Source organism: Myotis brandtii, unplaced genomic scaffold (assembly GCF_000412655.1).
Source record: "Myotis brandtii unplaced genomic scaffold, ASM41265v1 scaffold19, whole genome shotgun sequence".
Taxonomy (NCBI): domain Eukaryota; kingdom Metazoa; phylum Chordata; class Mammalia; order Chiroptera; family Vespertilionidae; genus Myotis; species Myotis brandtii.
The window spans coordinates 82,849-99,344 of record NW_005357075.1 but is presented as its reverse complement, the minus strand read 5'-3'; the positions used below and the strand labels follow the sequence as shown (position 1 = coordinate 99,344).

Genomic DNA, 16,496 nt, shown 5'->3' with positions numbered 1-16,496 from the left:
TCACCCAGCAGCACCTTCCCCACCCCCACCCCCAGCGCTGTCCCCGGCGCCCCTCTAATTCCTCTGCAAGCCCAGCCGCTTTCTGGGGAGGCTTGGTCCATATTGATGGTTCTCAGAGGCCAGGAGAGCGGAAGAGATGGTGCTGCGCGAGGCTCGAATCTCGGTAAATACGGTACCGGCGCGAACCTCGGAGGTCAACCCGGGGTCCGCGGGGACGTTCCTAGAGGACGTGCAGGGATGGGGGATGGAGCCCTTGCTTGGCAACCCGAGCTGGTCCTTCCGGCCCGGCACTAGCCTAACTCTCCACTCCCGTGGCAGAGGAGCTCGGGTGGGGACCGCTGGCCACCGCGGCTGGAGGGACCCTCGGGAGTCTTCGTGGGCGCAAGGTGGGGCCGGCGGCGGGGGCTCCTTCCCGGGAGCAGAGGTTGGACGCGGGAGGAGCGAGTCTTGACCACCGGGCCTAGACGGAGGTGGAAATGCCTCGCTTAGAGCCGGATCCGCCACTTTACAGGTGGATCATGTCAACCCCGGAGCCAAGAAAGGGCAAGGGAGCTTTTTGGGGGGGGGATCCCCAGGCTCTTAGCAGGCTCGGCCAGTGGGTGGGGAGGAGGAGAGGTGGGACTCACCTAGCCCTCCACGTCCCTAGCTGCGTCCCCTCCCCCCACATTCTCCCTAAAATCCCTTGGTGCGCGGGTGACTGTGAAGGCGGCGCCCTCCAGGGTTGGGGAGTTTTGATGAGCGTTAGCTACCCGGTAAAGGAGGCCGTGTGGTGCAGTGGTCATCACAGCCGAGGTGGAGCCAACTAGTCTGGCCTTGCTCCGGATGTATGAGTTGTGGGCTTTGGGCAAAGAATTTCTCTCTAAGCTTTGACTAGTTAAAACTGGAGATAACAATATGCCCATCAGAGGATGGTTGTGATAACCGTATGAGACCTTCAAGAAGTGTCCACTGCTGTAATTTCTTAGGCTACATGGTTCAGTTAGCACAATCTAAGTCGTTTAAAAATATTTTAAAATAAAAATGAGATCTCACTAGGGTTCTTTTGGGGATTTTAGATCCAATGTTTTTAAAATAAGCCTTTGAGGCAAATGCGAGAATGGGTGTTATTATTTACTGAAATTCAGATAAGCTGGGCTCATCTGCCCAGGCTGGTGGGTGCAAAATTCTCAAAAAATTTTACATGAAATTTCGGCAAATTGGATGGCTTAGCCAAGCAATGATTTCTTGTGCATCGCGTCATTTAATCTTTACATCAAAGCTATTTCCCGAGTTCCAGCTTCTTTTTCTTTTTCCATCGAGGAATCATGATCAGAGAGGTTAAGCGACTCCCGAGGTTGTCCAGCTCAGTAAGGTCAGGGTGGCCCAGACTCTGGTTTTGCCCAAACAGTATCCCTCCTTTTTTTGTGAAAGGGATATCATTTTGTCTTCAGAGATGTCGAAATCTTGCGATGACCCATGTATTTATTTAATTTGTTTCTGATGATAGAAGTCATGCACACTTTGGAAAATAAGGAAAAGTTGGAAAGAAAACAATGGTCTGTCCAGAGCTAACGTTTCAGTGCACTTCTTCTTATATTTTTGCATATATGGGTACATGTGAGTTTGTAAATTTTAAATTTACAGCATAAGCTTGTCCAGACCTTTATTAGAGTTTTCACACATATATCTTAAAATGGCAATACTGTATAATAGTCCATGTTATGGTTGAACCATAATATACTGTGTCTATGCTGTTACATTATATCTACTATATCTAACTTTTTTTTGACACTGTAAGGCTCAGGGAGCATCTTTGTGATTTTATCCTTGTCAACAGTTCGGATTATTTCCTCGGGATAAATATGTAAAACAAGCATTAATTAATCAGATGCTTTAATGCTCAAAAGACATCCCAGGATTTCCAAAAAATTAAAATAAAAAATAAAATAAGATATTCTCCTCCTCCTCGCAGAGTTTCAGGCAAAGGTCTGGTAGGTGGGTATTTACTACCACCACCCCTCACGGGGAGAAAATACGAACTCAGGGCATTTCCTCGCAGAGGACCAGGAACAGGCGAGCTGGTGCCAGGCCTTTCTGCACCAGCAGCTCAGCTTGGTCCTCACCTTCCACGCTGGGGCTGTGGGCGACCCCAGATTGAACATAAGCTGCGAACACAGCCAGCGCCCCACTCTGGGGTGGAATTCTACCGCGTTTATGAAGTCGCAGAAGGAAGACACCTTGGGAGAGACTTGGCATCAGAAGCCCTAAGTTCAAATCCTGAGCCCAGGTCCCCGGCCCTGCCTTTCTCTTCTGTCTTGCTGCAAGAATCCAATGAGGTTTTGGACGAAAAAGACTTTCTAGCCAAACGCGGGTCTCTGTTAGGCAAAGGGCGGTCTGGGCTCAGGCCCTGGGGCAAGGGGTGGGGGGGCACACCTGGAGAGGAGGCACACCTGGAGTGGGGGCACATCTGGAGAGGGGGCACACCTGGAGTGGGGGCACACCTGGAGAGGGGGCACACCTGGAGTGGGGGCACACCTGGAGAGAGGTGCTCAATTCCCACTCGCCCAACCCTACAGGAAGAGAGGCCACACAAACTGGCAACCCGAAGCTGCACTGGGGTCTGGTCTCCCAGCGCTTTCCTCGGCCTGGGACTGGCCCTCCTGGAGTCCTCCTCCCTGCTCCCATCCCCAACACACAATTTTCCTCCCCTTTCAGCGCAAGGGCGCACTGAGAGCGCCCCCGGGAGAGGGGGACCAATGCCGCTGATCTCGCCCCTTCCCCGGGACTGCCCCGCTGCTGTAAGGTGAGCCCGAGCGATTTGCCGAAGCTCCAGGGCCCAGGGGGAGCCAGAAGAAGCTAGGCTGGGCGTTCAAGCAGAAAAGCTGGGGAGTCCCGGGGTTCTCAGGCAGGAGGTGGCGCAGCCCGGACTGTGTGGTGTCAGGTGTGTGTGTGTGTGTGGGGGGGGTGTTCATTTCCTGTTCATGAGTGGAGGTGTCCTCTCTCCGTTCTTAAAATGAGATGGAGATGGGCCTGCTTAACTCCACTCAGCTCACACAGCCACACGCTTAAACCAGTTCTAGGTCCACAAACAGTGTTTCGAGTGCCCGAACATGGAGGAAGTGAGGGGCCTCAGCCCTTTCCTCTTACCCCATTCTTGCGCAGGAGACGGATTTTAAATTATTCCCATGCAGTGTGATACTTGCACAATCATATGGAATTTGTGCACAATATTTTTTGAAACTCTTCCCATCTGTGGTTAACAGAAGTCCTCCCTCCTCCATTTCTTTCAGACTTGCCTAAAACGTAAAGATTTCTCCTGCAAAACTGCATACACAACAGGCCCTTGAGTCCTGGGAACTTGCAGGAAACAAGGGTCTCTAAGGTCTGTAACTTGAGTGCAGGGTCCCATCCGACTGGCTGGGGACCCTGGGTCTGTTGTCAGAGCTGTGTCCCCAGGGGCTAGTAACCAGCGCCTCCTAGGTGTCCAGTTTGGGTTTTTGGATAAATGAATCTGCCTTGTTTGGCTGGGGATTGTCCCCAGGATACCCTGGGGCTGGTCCAGGGGGACCTGGCTCACCTGGGGTGGCAGCACTTTTTGTTTTGCTATGATCACGTTTGCTGACACCCATTTAAAGATATTGTAATACTTGGCTTATTTTTTGAGCACATAAAGCATTGACATAATTCTAAAGTCAGAATTCTGCAAGGAGATGTACTCAGAGAAGTGACCACTACACTTTCATCCTTTCTATTCCTGTTCCGTTGCCTCTTCCCTGGTTCCCGCACACTCCCAATCTCATTAATTTATTCTTCCATGCTTTTGCACAAATGAGCTGATCATGTATGTTTTCCCATTTTCCCTTCTTCCTTATTTGACAAGGCAGCAACTCTTTCTTGTTGTTATAAAGCTGTGACATTTATTAAGATTTTTGTGTTGATATTAGGCTTCTGATTGCTACTTGTGGCTGCTGCTTTATAACAGGATGTCACGGTTGCCAGAATGTCTATGTACTTTCTACTCATCTGTCATTTGCTTAGAGTAAGCTATGCTGTGTCTGTGGTAAACGCAGGACACGGAGTCTCTCACTATTTATGACTTGGCACAGTTCTTCAGACCCTCATTTCCACAGAGTGCATAACTAGAGCTTTAAAGTAAATCCTTTCAAAACAACTCATTGAATTTTCTGTTTTTTCTTTAAAACAAATTCTTTTAAATGATGGTTTCTCTTTTTTTCTTTATCTGAATTGCCTATATTTTACAGGTAACGCACACAGAGGTATGTTATGACATTGAATTTTCTGTTTTTTCTTTAAAACAAATTCTTTGAAATGATGGTTTCTCTTTTTTCTTTATCTGAATTGCCTATATTTTACAGATAATGCACACAGAGGTATGTTATGGTTCAAAACCATACAGCTACCTAATTGCTGTGGAAAATCCAGGGTTTCTCATTACAGATGCTGGTTCGCTTTCTACCATAATCCTGTGTCGTGGACGCAAAGCCATCCTCCTTCACCTCTGCTGTCCTTGCTTCCACTTTAATTCCCTCAAGAGGTGAAAGGAAGATTTGAAAAATAACTGGAAAGAGTTTTGGGGAAAAAACTGGACTATTTCATGTATAGTTTCCTCTTTTATTTTTAATGTACATTCATGTCTTAGCTCACTGATTCTCCAAATGACTATGAAACAGTTATTATTTCTAGTTTACAAACAGGGAAACCGAGACAAAGATAGGGTACGGAACCTGTTTTGGGTCACATAGAGCTCCTCACTTTAAGGACACTGCCCTTTCCGTTAGAGACTCTCATACGACTAAGATGAGTGCAGTTGCTTGGTAATCTCTTTTATTATGTTTCTTCCTATTCTTTACTTGGTTTTCTTAGCATCCTTGTTTCTAAGAAAAATTCACTATACAATTTAAAATTTTACTGAAACTATTACTTCAATATTTTTCAAATTATTCCATTTAATTCAGTAGATATTTTCTGGGTGCTCATTACATTAGAGAAACCTAGTCATGTAATCTATTATCTAAATCTGGATATTTTAATTTTATTTTTAAAAATTTTATTGATTTAGGCCGAAACCGGTTTGGCTCAGTGGATAGAGTGTCGGCCTGCGGACTGAAAGGTCCCAGGTTTGATTCCGGTCAAGGGCATGTACCTGGGTTGTGGGCACATCCCCAGTAGGAGATGTGCAGGAGGCAGCTGATCGATGTTTCTCTCTCATTGATGTTTCTAACTCTATCTCTCTCCCTTCCTCTCTGTAAAAAAATCAATAAAATATATTTAAAATTTTTTTATTGATTTAGAGAGAGAGTGGGAGAGAGGGAGAGAGAGAGAGAAACATCAATAGGCTGCCTCCCACAGGGGGACCAAATCGGTAACCTGGGTATGTGCCTTGATAGGAAATCAAACCTGCCATCTTTTGGTGCATGGGACGACCGTCCAACCAACTGAGACACACTGGCCAGGGCTAAACCTGGATATTCAATAAAAAAAGAAACACTAACTAGATGGGTGTCAGGCACAGACCAGAATTGTTCCAGGCAAACCAAGCATATGGTCACCCTACCTATAAGGCACTCAGGACACCAAGGCAAGCAGCACAGGTCCCAGGACTCTCCGGGAGTATCCGGTCCAGTACAGGAGAAGACAGGTGAACGTTGCAGCATGTCCCCAGCACACCTTTATCTGGCTGGTGGACTGGCATTAATGTGCCGGATTTCACCTCCTTGATGAAGAAGGACATTTTTACTTATAATGATATTTTCATCATCAAAAACTCTGATGTGGATGTGATCATCCCCTTCAAGAGACTGGCATGTCCCTTTTCCTGCTGCCACAAGGCAGGGACACCTGCGGCCCCACAGGCAAGGCCCCCTCACTCTCACAGGCCCTGCCCCAGAACAAGGGCTGCTCCCAGCTCCCAGTCCTTCTTATAGATACTCTTCTGCACTTTCCTCTTTCTCATTTAACATTTCCCCAGTGTCTTGCAATTACAAATAATAACGTTGTAATGAATGACATTGTTGCTCTGTGTGCTGGTGTTGTTAAAAGTGTATCTTCAGAGCATATGCCTAGAAATGGGGTTACGGTTCAAAAGTAGCTGCATAATAATGTATGAAGGCATTGCCAAGTTCCCCTCCCGAGTGGCTTACAGGTTTGCATTTCACCAGCAAAGTAGGAGAATACCTGCCTCCCAGCAGTAGCCTGCTCAACAGAATGTATGGTACTTTTTAATTTTCACTGATCTGATAGATGGGAAATGATATCCCAGTGTTTATTTTTTAAATATATTTTTATTGATTTCAGTGAGGAAGGGAGAAGGAGAGAGAGATAGAAACATCAATGATGAGAGAGAATCATTGACTGGCTGCCTTCTTCATACTCCCCGCCCCACCCCCACTCCCCCACCTCTGCCCCCATGGAGCCTGCAACCCGGGCATGTGCCCTGACCAGGATTGAACCTTGACCTCCTGGTTCATAGGTTGATGCCTAACCACTGAGCCATGTCAGCTGGGCCCAGTTTTAACTTGAATTTTTCTAATTATGAGTGAGATAGAATATCTTTTTTATATGTTCAAGAGATGTATACATATATGTACTAGTATTTATGTCCCTATACATGTATAATATGCATGCAAATATAAAATACATAAATATACACATACATTTAAATTGTGTCTTTCTCTCATTTTCTATCATTTTTTATTGCTGACAGTATTACAGATATCCCCCGTTTCCCCTCCTTTTGCCCCCCTCCACCCAGCCCTGCGCCACCCCAGGCCTTCACCACATTAGTGTCTGTGGCTGGGGACTATGCATACTAGTATATGCGCATAAGTTCTTTGGTCCCCCCCACCCCCCCTTGACTGAGATTTGTCAGTCTGTTTCATGCATTTGTGCCTCTGGACCTATTTGCTAGTTTACTTTGTTCATTAGATTCCACATATAGGTGAGATCCTGTGATATTTGCCTTTCTCTGGCTTATTTCACGTAGCATAATCTCCAGGTCCAACCATGCTGTTGAAAAGGATAAGAAATCCTTCATTTTTTAAATAGCCGAGTAATATTCCATTGTGCAAATTGTACCACAACTTTTTTTATCCACTCATCTACTGATGGATGGGCACTTGGGCTGTTTCCAGATCTTGGCTATTGTAAATAACACTACTATGAACATAGGAGTGCATATATTCTTTCTGATTGGTATTTCTGGATTCTAGGCTATTTCCCAAATGTGGGATCACTGGGTCAAGTGGCAGTTCCATTTTTAACTTTTTGAGGAAAATCCATACTGTTTTCCATAGTGTCTGCACCAGTCTGCATTCCCACCAACACTGCACATCTCCAACACTTGTTTGATGATTTATTGATGTTAGCTATTCTGGCGGGTGTGGGATTTTTAAGTGTTTTCTATCTGTCAGTGATTTTGGCTCTCTGTTGCAAAGACCTTATTTCTGTTTGTGTTTGTCTTTGACTTCTCTTACACTGTTTTTTTGTTTGTTTTTTTGTTATGCAATTTTAAATGTAATCACATGTATTGAGCTTTTCTTTTATTGCCTGGATTTGAGTCACAGTGAGAAGACCTTTCTCCACACTGAGGTTAAAGAGGAATTCACCCGTATTTTCCTCTGACACTTGTATGGTTTCGTTGTTTCCATTTAAATGTAATAGGAGTGTATGTGAATGTATGGTGTGAACTGAGGATCTAATATTTTCTTTTTCCCAAGTCGCTGTGGGGGGTTGAGGGGTGGGGGCATTGCAACAGTCTGCCTGTGGTCCCTTGTCAGGGGCGCGCTCTGTGAACCCTTGAAAAGCAGTGCACACATTTCGGGGTGAGGTAGAGAGTGGAGATTCCTTTTATTGTTTAAAAAATCAGCCAGGGTTTCCACTCCTCACTGTCTTCCCCCCACACCCCCTCTCTGGCTCTCCTGGAGGAGAAGGTCTAGTCCTGCCGGCAGGGCTGGGGGCTGCACTCGCCGGCGGGCGTGCGGAGCGGTGCTCCCCGGGTTGCCTCCTGCGCACAAGCCGCAGGTCCAGAGCGAAGAAGACGGTCTCAGGCGGAGACGGTGGGGCTGTTGTGTCTGGGGACGTGGGCGGTGACGGGGGCCGCAGGCGGGGTGGCCCGGGAGCTGCTCGGAGATGGAGACGCTTATCTGCTCGGCGCCCCGGCTCAATTAACATTCCAGTGCCCACCACGCGCCCTGATAGTGTCCGCCCCGCGGCGCGGGAGCACGTCCAACCCCGGACAAATAAACGCTGTGCCCCGGGCGGCTGTGTGTGTGCTTGCGTGCGCATGTGCGTGTGCGTGTGTGTGTGTGTGTGCACGTGTGCGTGTGTATGTGTGTGCGTGTGTGTACAGGGCCCTACCCAGGCTTCCTTGCTGCTCCGCGGGCCATCGAGCCTTGGTCGTGGTCTGGTGACGTGCAGCCCGGTGTCCAGGAGCGGCCAAGGCACCCCTGGTAGCGGGCGATCTGGCCGAGCCCTCCTGTTCCACCCAAAGTCATCGCTGCGTCCCCGAGCCCGTCCTAGGAGTTTCACACACGCTGCCTGACCTTGGGGGTCAGACAGACCCTTTCCGGGCTGTTTTCAGTATCTGGTGTCTTGCTCAGCCCGGGCATCCATGATCTCATTGATGTCCCTTTGAGATAAGTAGGACCAACGCTGTCATTATGTCGATTTCAGGGATCGGATGTTGAGGCACAGGTGGCCGGGTAACTTGTCTATAGCCATTTGCCTGGCGAAGGGCAATGACAGGGCTCTGAGTTGCTCCTTCCTGAAGAGGTCACCAACCTGCAAGTCGCTATACATAATGTTGTGCTATCATACTGTTATTTCCTGCAAATGCAAAAGATGTCAACGCCTCCGTGAACACAGACAAAATATAGCACCACCTCCTAACTGGGGCTATGTGTGTGAGTGTCCAAGGGGGAAACATTCCACGTGGAATCTCTCTACAAAAAAATAAAACCGTAACTTAAAAATCCTTTTTATTTCTTTATCATAATTGTAAGTTGCCCAGTGATTGTTCCAGAACTCACCATCCATGTGGTCTTTCTATTGCCTGCCAGAGTCACCCTCATCTTCTGAAATTGCTCTTCTAGTTAAAATTTTTGTATAATACAGATAAGTGAATTGCGCTTTGTGAGTTTAATTTTAAAAAGACAAATTAAACATATCCTTTAGGAAAATTGGAAACCCGCTGAGGTGTGGTGGATGAGGGCGACTAGAAGGAAATGACTGTAAAATGAACTTGTTTGTTAAAGACCATCAGAAGCAGATTCCCGGGCTCTTGCCTGAATGGAAGTGTGAATGGGGTGCCACACCGCACCAGCCTTCAGAAGCTTTTGCCTTGAAGCACTTATTGAGTCTAAGGAATGCATAGTCAGTCTCCCCTGAGGCAACAACCAAACCACGTCCATAGATGTTTGTGGGGCCACCCTGCCGGGTGGGTGCCTTGCATATAAGCAACTTAATTTGTATATAATCACAGGTTGCCCTGACCTTTAACTCTGGTTAGATGCTAAAGGAAGGGGAAAGTCTTTTGAGATCTCTCCCCACCCCCACGCCCCAGGGAACTTGTGGATGCTTCCCTCAAAACACAGGGGGAAGGGCTGGTGTGCTGGTGGGGAGCCCAGGGCCTGGGAGCCTGGGGAGCACAGTCCATTACCCTCTCCCCAGTGGGCACTCTCCATATATGTGGCTGCGAAGGGGCAGCCGCCTGGACAAAGATAGAGCACACACAGCCACAGCCGGCGTGTTGATATTTGGTGCCACGTAGATAAATTATACTGATAACCAAGTGCATTTCCCCTTCCACCTCTTCCCAGACAGTCTGACGCTGGGCAGATGCATTAGAGAATAGGGCGGCTCATTTAAAAGCCAGCCTAGGGAAGGTCTCCTGTTTTGAGCAAGTCCACTTTACACAGGAGAATGTGCCCAGAAGGCTCCCACTGTACCATGAGCCCCTCATCCAGCTGTTTTATCAGGGCTCCTCCAGCCTGGGCTGTCATTTGGGCTTCCCTCTAGGGCAGCGGTTCTCAACCTGTGGGTCGCGACCCCTTTGGGGGTCGAACGACCCTTTCACAGGGGTCGCCTAAGACCATCGGAAAACACATATATATTTATATATTGTTTTTGTGATTAATCACTATGCTTTAATTATGTTCAATTTGTAACAATGAAATTGGGGGTCACCACAACATGAGGAACTGTATTAAAGGGTCACGGCATTAGGAAGGTTGAGAACCACTGCTCTCGGGCCTGGATGCTGTAGTCTGCCCTGCTGGCTTGGAGCAGGGCTCAGTGGCTCTGTGACCATAGGCTTGTTTGGGGTAGACTGGAGGATGGGTGAGAGAGTTATCTCAAGAAAAGCTGGTAATATATCCTCCTTCCTCCAATCATGGAAATCTGGAGAGATTAGAGAATAGGGGATTATAAAAAGGATATAAAATGTTTGACCTTGATTAGTCAGGAAGACTATTAAATATACAAATTTTAAAAGTTTTACCTTGCATTTCCTTTTGACCTTCTGAGGGTTTTGGAACTGAGACAGGAAAGGAGGTGCTAAAATTGTGCTTGTTTATAAAGCAGAGGAGTGTCAAACCAACTTAACACAGAGGATGAAGTTGCCAATTCTAATAGTAATTGTTATTTTCTGTCCAATTCCCAGGAGAGTCGCTGCATCAAAAGCTAATGTTTGACCATTAATTTACCAAACTCTAGGCATTATTTTCATCAAACACCTCCCTTGATTTTACAGACAGACCCAGAGAAACTGAACAATGTAGCTAGAAGCCAGGGACCAGGGCTTCTGCTCAGCCTGGGAGAGCCAGACTCCTCCCTGGATCCACTAGGCCTGATTAGGTGTCTGCGAGGTAACAGCTTTTGGCATTTATCCCCGTATCCAGTGCCCCTTCCAAGTAGCCTTTCATAAACATATCTGGTTTAATAATAAACTATTCATTAAAATGCTTGGCCTTACTTCTCCAACTTGAATGAAAGGGTAGACTGAATATTAATAACAGCCAATACTCACTCAGTGATGACCAGGCGCTGTGCTTATGTGGGCTTTTCTTACAAGCCTATACCATTTATTAGCCATGCCACTGTTTTCTTCTTCCAGATGTCTTCATGGCTCCTTCAGGTCTTTGCTCAGGTCACCTCAGGCCACCTTGATTCCTGCCCTCAGGTGAGGGATAGAGAAAATAATCACTACATATAACACATAGGTCAATTATATAACATGTTAGAAGATGATATATGATATGAAGAAAATAAATAGATGTTAAGAAAACAAACAAATAAAGGGGGTCAGAGATATGTTTGTGTGCACAAGGGCACATGCTCAGGTTGCAATTCTAAGCATGGTTAGAATAGGCCTCTTTGAAAAGATGGCACTTGAGCAAGGGAGGGAGTCATTCAGATGGGACGGAGAGCTAGGACAAAGGCCTTAGCAAAGGATCATGCTTGGCATATTTGAGAATCAGTGTGTTAAGTAAGAACAGATGGATTGGAGTGAATAAGAGAGAAGGGGAAGAGGAGCAGTAGGAGATGAGATCAGAAAGGTAAGGGGGCTTGGTAGGTGAGGGAACGGCTCTGGCTTTTACTTTTGAGGGATACGGAGAACATTGGAAGATTTTGAGTAGAGGAGTAATGCCTGTGGCTTGGGTTTATAAGAACCTCCTGATTTCTGTGTTCAGAACAGGTTGCTGCAGAGCAGAGGTGGAAAGAGAGAGACTTGTTAGGAGGCTGTTGCAATAATCTAGACAACAAATGATGACCCAGGTTGGAAGCAAAGGAGGTGGTGACAAGAGGCCAGATTCTGAACGTAATCTGAAGATTGAGCAAATGGGATTTCCAGGCAGTTGGGTATGGAATGGAGGTAAGACACAGCGAGTGAGGCGTCAAGAATGATTCTAAGTTTTTTTTGGTTAGACAAATTGAAATTTGGAGCTTCCATCAATTGAAAAGGGGAAGTCTATAGGCAGAGCACATTTTAAGGAGAAGACCAGGGGTTCAATTACAAAATACGAGACATCTATGAGATTCCAGTAAGCAGTTGGAATCAGACTTTAGGAGACAGGCCTAGGCTGAGAATATGCATTTGAGAGCTATATTTAAATATGCTATTTAAAGTCACAATCCTGGGTGAGATCAGCGAGGGCATGAATGTAAATAGAGAAGAAAAGAAATCCAAAACCAAGTTCTCAGGCAGCCCAAAAGTTAAGAGGTCAGGGATTCAGAACATGAATCATTCACAAACCAAATGGTCTGAATGCTGCAAAAAAGTCACTGTCACTTTAAAAAATGTGTGTGTGTGTGTGTGTGGGGGGGGGCTGTTTCACAGCAAAAGAAACAAAAGAGATATTGCCATTAAATATATTTCACAAACTTGGATTGAATACTAGATGAAAAAAGGGATATGAGAGACATTTGTGCAAAAATTGGGGAAATTTAAATCGATATTAGAAGATACAATACAACTAATCTGAATTTTCTTAGCTGTAATAAGAGTAGAGTGGTTTTGTTGGAAGTGTTTGAGATGAAAAGTCACGAAGGATGAACTTTCAAAGAGATATTGCCATTAAATATATTTCACAAACTTGGGTTGAATACTAGATGAAAAAAGGGATACGAGAGACATTTGTGCAACAATTGGGGAAATTTAAATTTGAGTAGGTATTAGAAGATACAATACAATTAATCTGAATTTTCTTAGCTGTAATCAGAGTAGAGTGGTTTTGTTGGGAGTGTTTGAGATGAAGAGTCACGAAGGATGAACTTTCAAATGGGTCAACGAAATACAGATGGAGAGAGAACAAATGTGGTAATAGTTGGTGAATGGTTTGTTGAATAATTTGAAGAAGGATATGTGGCTACTCACTCTACTGTTCTTTCAATTTTTCTGTAAATTTGAAACATTTTAAACTAAAACTTTAGAGGAAAAAAAGGTTGGAGAAAGAGAAGGAACCATAAAGGAGGCCTCAGAGAGGAAAACCAGGAAAACCTGGAAACCAAGTGAAGGAAGTGGGTAAAGCAGGCGGGAACAAAACGATGAAAAATGCTACTGGCAGGTCATTTCTGGGCAGGGCAATTGGGCAGAGTGGTGGGGTGACTGCCACCCCTGCTGGCTAAGACCTAAGGGATGAGCCTGCTGTCTCAGAGACTGGGGTCCCAGAGCTGGTGTGTGTGTGTGTGTGTGTGTGTGTGTGTGTGTGTGTGTGTGAGAGAGAGAGAGAGAGAGAGAGAGAGAGAGAGACCAGCTGTGATGGGTGAACTAAGGGGCTGCGCCAATGGTGGGAGGGTGGCTGGAAAAGAGGGAGGGGTTTCTGCTTCCCAGTTCAGTAGCACCGATTGGGGGTTTTCTCTTAGAGAGAGCAGGGGTGTCAAACGACCTTTGAGGGCAATACTGGGTTGGTTTTGATTTCTGAGGGATGAATTTATTCAGTTGGAGAAGGATGAGCAGGAAAAACAGAATAACTGGAATCAGGAGTACATGTATTTTGTTCCTGCATTTTGACTGCTCTGGGCAGCACCTATGGGATGTGAGGCTGATATGGGGACAATTAGGATTAAAAAAGAAACTCCTGTCTTCTCACAACAGGAAGCAGCGGTGTTTTGTTTGTTTGCTTTATTCTGCTGCTTGGATGACTCCAGTTGTTGCCTCCCCTTCGTTTTTCTACGACGCAGACTTGGCCTCCGAGTTGATCATGTGGGAACTAGCTTTGATGACAGATCCATCCGTCCTCACCCCAGCAAGTCACAGCAATTTTGGAAATGGCTTGGATCTCAATCTCTCGCACTCTCCCTCCTTTCTTCCAAATTAAGTAGATTCTTAAAGCAGCACACATTCATCTAAAACAAGGGAAAATAAGGAAAAAAACAAAGGAAAAAAATCTCCTAACCTCATTACTCAGAGAATAGATTTTGATGTCCATTTACTCTTTTTTTGCATAAATGTATAATGAATTCTTTTTGAAGAAATAGAGGTTGTATATGAGGTTTCTAACCTTTTTTCTTAATGTTATATTATGAAAAATGTTGCATGTCCTCCATCATTTCTCTATAAGAATTTGAGTGACTGTATAATATTTTATCCTATGGGTATATAGGATTTTTAGTTAGATTTCTTTTGTGGGATATTTAGTTTTCTCCCACTATTTCCCTTTAAGTAATATTCCTGTAATAGATGTTTTCAGGACTCTCAGATTGTTTCTTTGGTATAAACTTTTTTTGGGGGGGGAGGGGGGAGTAGGGCATTAGTTCTTCCAGAAAGGTGGTGTGTGATGGCAGAACCTGCTGGAAAAATGGAAATCATTCAGAGCTTCTCCAGTAAAAGCCTTTCAGCTAGATTGCCACCACCCCTGCAGAGGGGGCGTGTCCCAAGTGTTTCAAATAGACACAATCTATGAAGAAAGACCGGTAAATTTGCCTACATTTGCTTATCAAAAAGACAAATGTTAATGTAGTGAAAAAGTGAGCAGGAGTGGGAGATGCCCTCAGCATATCAGGGCAAAGGGCTGGCATCCAGAACACCGAACAAATTCTTTCAAATTTGTCACAAGAATAGAAAAAATGGCAAAAAGCCTTTTTTTTTCAAAAGAAGAAATCTAAATGGCCAATAATCATAAGAAAAGGTGATCCATTCTCTACAGACTAGACCGGCTGAAATGGAAAGGCCTGACTAGGTGTGGGCTAGGGTGTGGAGCCAGGAGAACGTCCACACATTGCTGGTGGAAGTGAACATTGGGAATCTGTATGGTAATATCTCATTAGCCAGAGGCCCAATTACTCTAGAACCACAATCCCACTTTTATGAGTAAAGCCTGCTGAGGTGTGTGCACACGCACTGGAGCCTGCGTCAGTGCTCACAGCGGCATTGTCTTGTCCGTAACAACCCCCAGGCGGAAACATTCCAACGTCCACCAACAGGAAAACAAATTGTGTTCCAGCCACAGTATGGAAAGACATAAAAGAATATGTACGGACCACTGTAAGTAAGGGATAATAAGTAAATAACAAGTGTGAAATACCATACAATAGTGGAAATAAATGAACCAGAGATACACGACAGTGAAAAATTTTAAAGTCATTGTAATGCTTAGCCAAAGAAGCCAGATGCAACAGAACACATACTAAGTTATTTCCTTTGTATAAAGTTTTAAAAACAGGCAACTTTTACAGTACATAGTTTAGGGACGCATCCTTAGGTAATACAAGTATTTTTAAAAAGGCAAAGAAATGAACATCATGGAAGCCAGGGTGGTGGTTACCGCTAGGGGAGAGGGAAAGCAGAGGTTTATGATCCAGAGAGAGTCCTGAGCTGGGTGGCTGTTATCCTAGTGTTTGTTTTACAACAATCCATTAGGTTTTGCACTTATGTTTGATACACACTTTTTGTATCTTTGTCATATTTTATACCCCACTCCCCAATCTGAAAAATGATAGAAATGATCTAAGTCAGGATTGGGCGGCCCCTCACTAGCTTCTGGTGAAAGGAAGGGGGTTGCAGGCTAAAGTGTTGTTGTTTTCTGCACTCCCGCACATTAAAGTGAACAACCCTAACACACCAAGGACTTCGCGTTCTTTCTTAGTAGAGATTCTCTAAGTCCCACTTTAATTCTAGTAGAGGAATACTTTCTATTTAACTCGATTGTAATGAAATTAGCTTGAAACAGGACCTCAATTTTTTAAAAGCTGCCCACTGAATAAATGTTAATCTTCCCCTTTGCACTGGTTGAATAAATCCTCATCCCAAATTGGGTGCGTTTTCAGTTAAGGAAGCCAGCCGCCTGCCTGGGTCCCAGCCCCTGCCTCAGTGGAAGGAACCCTGAGGTAGAGACTCTTCAAGCCACTTCTCCCCCTTCCGCAGGGAAACCCAGCGGAACTGGGGGGGGGGGGGTTGGGGGGGGGGGTGGCGCCGGGAAAGAATCCTGCAGGGCAGTCCGAGAAGCGTAGGAGTCAGAGAATGTCGAAGGTGGGCTCGCTGACAGGGCAGCCCTTGCCGGATGGTTTAGTTTTTAATATGAAAAGAGATAAAAAAAATATTTGTGCCTATATTTTATGTTTTCACATGTTATATGTTTCTTTTATTATTTTAAAAGAATAGCCATACCTTTAAGTATATATTTAGAAATATACATGGAAACATACACAAATACTCTGTAGAAAAAGAACCTGCTCACTTTCTAAGCCTTAGAGAAACTTGCTCTTAAACCTGCTAATGGGAGCGCTTAGCTGTGCCCGGCCCTGCTCAGTGACTTCACAGATGTGAGCGCTTCACCATCCCCGACCGACCGGTTAGGTGTACGCTCCCCCTTACAGCTGGGGAAACTGAGGCCGGGAGAGCCGAAGGTCCGATGCTGAGTTCTTAAACCCACAAGACCACCTTTCAGCCCCCAAAGTGAACAATCTCAGGCTTCAGGAACTAGCTTCTTCCGACCCGACCCGGGGAAAATAGGACCCTTAGCTAAACAGAAGCCAAGCAGCGCTCTCCAGCGCGCCCCAGG

At 45.5% G+C, this 16,496-nt stretch overlaps 1 pseudogene; it reads right to left on the bottom strand.

The window, feature by feature from the left end:
- Positions 1 to 2,019: 2,019 nt before the first annotated feature.
- The window catches only part of LOC102261659, a 47,352-nt pseudogene continuing 32,875 nt past the window's right edge, over positions 2,020 to 16,496 (bottom strand).